We start from the raw sequence: 3,794 nt of genomic DNA on the forward strand, positions 1-3,794 counted from the left end.
CTGCTGAAGCTGTGCCTGTTTTAATAAGATACAAAAACGAACACTTTTAGAGCAGATTCCATGTCTCAGCAGTTACTTCATGCTGCACTTTTAATGTACTAGAGAAGTTGAACCGTGCATATGGCAGTAATGTCACATCCCAATAGAGAGACTTCTTGTTTTTGAATTGTACTGAAATATTTGAAATATTTCAAGTTGGAAAGTCTAAAGCAATGCTCACAAAAGTCACAATTTAGAATTGGAAATTCCAAGATCCCAGTTTCACCCTGATTTGAGTTGCATTCCATTTCCACCCAGAAAGTTGGAGAACATTTTGTGCAGGTGCATTGGTAGCTGTGCATAGTCTTGAGTCAGCTTCCTCCAGAAATAAAAGCAATATTCACAAAGTGTTAAAACAGCTAAAGGAAGCCGAACCTAGTAAACAATAATGTTGCACGCAGGGAAGGAGCACATTTAAATGTAGTTTTTTGTAAAGCCAAGGAAACAAGACAGACTATACTATACAGCTACTTGAAAGGAATTCAGATGCACTCCACCCCATATAAGGGATAATATATGAAATTAATTGTGTTCTTGTTTCTGCTCTGACTTTGAAAGATAGGGTGTGAAATCTAGGACGGTATGGAAATTGAAATTCCTTTAAATATCTTCTTTTTTTTTGTTTTTTACCTCTGGGGCTCCTTATCTTGGGGTCATTTCAGGGAGGATTTCATTCTACAGTTCCTGACAGAGAGCACATGATAAGTTAGTTATTACTTCTGCTCAAAGCAACAATAAAAACGAGTTTGTGAAATAGGAGATTCCAACTTGGGCCATCCCTTCAGGACAGGAAACAGAGCATGTGATTCCAGCCTGGAACCACAAGCATTTCTGTATCACCCAGGGACTTCTTGATGTATGCATGTTTATGTGACGGGAGGCTAGGGGATGCCTTTGGACTGTGACTTACAGGCCCTGTAAACCTTTAAAACACACACATGCACGCGCACACACACGCACACACATAGTGAAATGCAGCAATCTAATAACTCACAAAGGACGGACTGTTCTTGTCCACCACTTCCTGTCAATCCCATTGTGACTCTCACAGTGTCTCCCACGACAGCATGCATAATTTCCTATAATTTTGTTAACACAAAGGCTTACTGCATTCCTGGTAAGATAAATATGTGCATGCACAAAATATTTATCACAATAAAATGTCCATCTGCGCTACGTTTAAAGATTAATGAAGAATGTAGCTGCCACTCATCTTTTTTTGATGCTCTGCATCCAAACATCCTGACCGGCTACTGTTGAAAAACAGTTCCTAGATAACACAACTAAATTTAATTTAGGAATGAGAAAAACAACAACAATAGCAACTATTTTAAGTAGGTTGTTTTTATCTTTGCTGGACATTGAGCACCCGTGCAGAAAAACGATGCAGATATATATTTTTTTAAGATTACCGGAAGACAGATGGGTAGTGAGAAGTCAAGGCTTCATAAGTCAGTGATGGATTCATTTAGCTTTATCAGCGGCAATAACTGGGGTACATCAGTCAACAGGAATGTTTAAACATGTGTATCTTGGTGCAGTAAAATGTGTGCGAACGATGTGAGTGGTTGGTGAAGAAACACGTCTGGGGAAAGCCATACGTCAAAACAACTCTGGATCAGGAATTTCCGAACACTGGGTGGAGAAGATTCTCGCTCTTTCACATCTCAACCTCTTACATGGTGCAAGGAAAAAATGCAGTCCTGCTGCTGGCTTGCATGTGCAGTAAACTCAGTTTAATACTGTTTCACATTTTGTCAGCTTGCAGCTACAACTTCTCTAATAGACCATCAAAATCTGATGTATATTTGTGAAAAGATTGAAGATTGTATGATTTCCAAAGTTTTTTTACAAGCAGGCCATTAAGTCTCACAGATTGCCGTTCAGTTCATCCTCCAAAAGGGTAGAGAGAATGGCGTAGCTGAAAAAATACCAGGACATGGCCACCCTCCTAAAAACAACAGACAAGACATAGGGAGCATCTTAAAGCTCCATGGGAACTCTGGGAGAGCTGCAGAGATCCATTGCTCAGGTGGAAGAATCTGTTCACATTGATATTAGGGTGGTTGTGTTCTCAAGACGTCTGGCCTTGATGGAAGACGGCATAGAGAAACAATTGGCTGAAAAAGAACAAATAAGTCTGTTTTAAATACACACAGCAAACACGTGGAAGAAGTTACTGTAGGAAAGATGAGAAATGTATTTGAAACTTTTTGCTTCCATGCATGGGGGAAAAAAATGACATCTTGTAGTGGTTGCCGCACTTTGGTGTGGAGGTGATATTCTTCAACAGGGACAAGGAAGCTGATCAGATGCGATGGTAAGCTGATCTGAGCTGCAGGCTAAGAAATAACAGGAAAAAAAATCCTCTTCCAGTAGAGGAACATAAAGCCAGAGCTACAAAGACATAGTTTAGATGCGAGCATATTACTGAAAACCGAAGTCTGCAAGACAAATCACGGTGAAAGGTATTTCTACAAAGTACTCAGGGAAGAAATTTACCATATTTAGGGGTATGTAAGGTGGGGTGAACATAAGTGTGCATACTTTAAGTGTGCATACTTTTTGATTTGTATTTCTAAAGAATAAAATAAAAAAGGAATATGTATCATTTTGGTTTTACACACTGTCAATAACGATCGCTGTTGTATCACATAAAAAAATTAGCGATGTTTTGGGATGTAACGAGACAAAATGAGAAAACGTTCAAGGGGAATGGATATTCTTACAAGGCACTGTTGCAATGAACAGAGAATGTGATAAAAACCCGTTAAGATGACACCAGACTGTCACATAGAATATTCAGCAGCTCAAATATATCTAAATATGCTGTATGGCCTGTTGAGAAAACTTGATACCGATCATGTACTCTTTAGGATGTCTTATGGGGGGAATGCGGGTGGCCTCGCCTCCTCATTGGCGCCACCATGCGTAAGCCCCACACTTCTGCTAACCTAGAATACGACCCCCCGTATCTTATTTTCTGTCCGGGTGTTCGGGTTGTCAGGCAATAAATACAAAGCTGGCTGAAATTCTTTGCAGGCGTTGATGGAGAGCAGGATTAGCGGGAAAGGATTACCCACTGCGTTCCCTATCTGAGCCACGTGTGTCTTCTTCTGCAATATGCAGGCTGAGACTGTGCAGCTTTGGCTGATCGTCCGTACACGTTAGGAGTTGGCCGATGTCTGTCAAACTCAAACACGGAGAGATGAGCTATAAAAGTTATCGTTTCTCATGTTTCAAAAGGAAAAATGCAGGTTATCTTGTTTTTACACTCTTTTACATCCCTCTTCAGCTGTCTCTTTTTGTCCACAAGCAGTTACATTTACTGTTGGCTTTTACCTCTCCAACCATAACAGGCCTTTTACTTCTTTTTTTTTAACCATACACTGTGATTACCTCCTCTGACTAATCCTCTTGTGGCTTATCGAGCTTTCCAGCAGGTTAGCAGCTCACAACCCTGTGGACTCATTCTTAATCCTACACTCTCTGAATGTGAGAGAAAGACCTTAAACCAAACTTTAACAAGCCGAATAACCACATTTATTTATTATTTTGCACTGCATCAATTCATTAAAGGCACTTTTACTGTACAGCATTTGTTCTGAGACTTTTTTTTCAACAATTTCCAAAGGTTGAATGTGTATTTTCTGTGTGACATTGCATTGTTACAGTTAAAGATGGGTTTATTTTAAGGCTTTTTACACATCTTACCACAGGGACCAGCAGTTGTATGTATGCAGGGATCAGTCTGC

The sequence above is a fragment of the Fundulus heteroclitus genome, chromosome 15 (assembly GCF_011125445.2).
Source record: "Fundulus heteroclitus isolate FHET01 chromosome 15, MU-UCD_Fhet_4.1, whole genome shotgun sequence".
Classification (NCBI taxonomy): Eukaryota; Metazoa; Chordata; class Actinopteri; order Cyprinodontiformes; family Fundulidae; genus Fundulus; species Fundulus heteroclitus.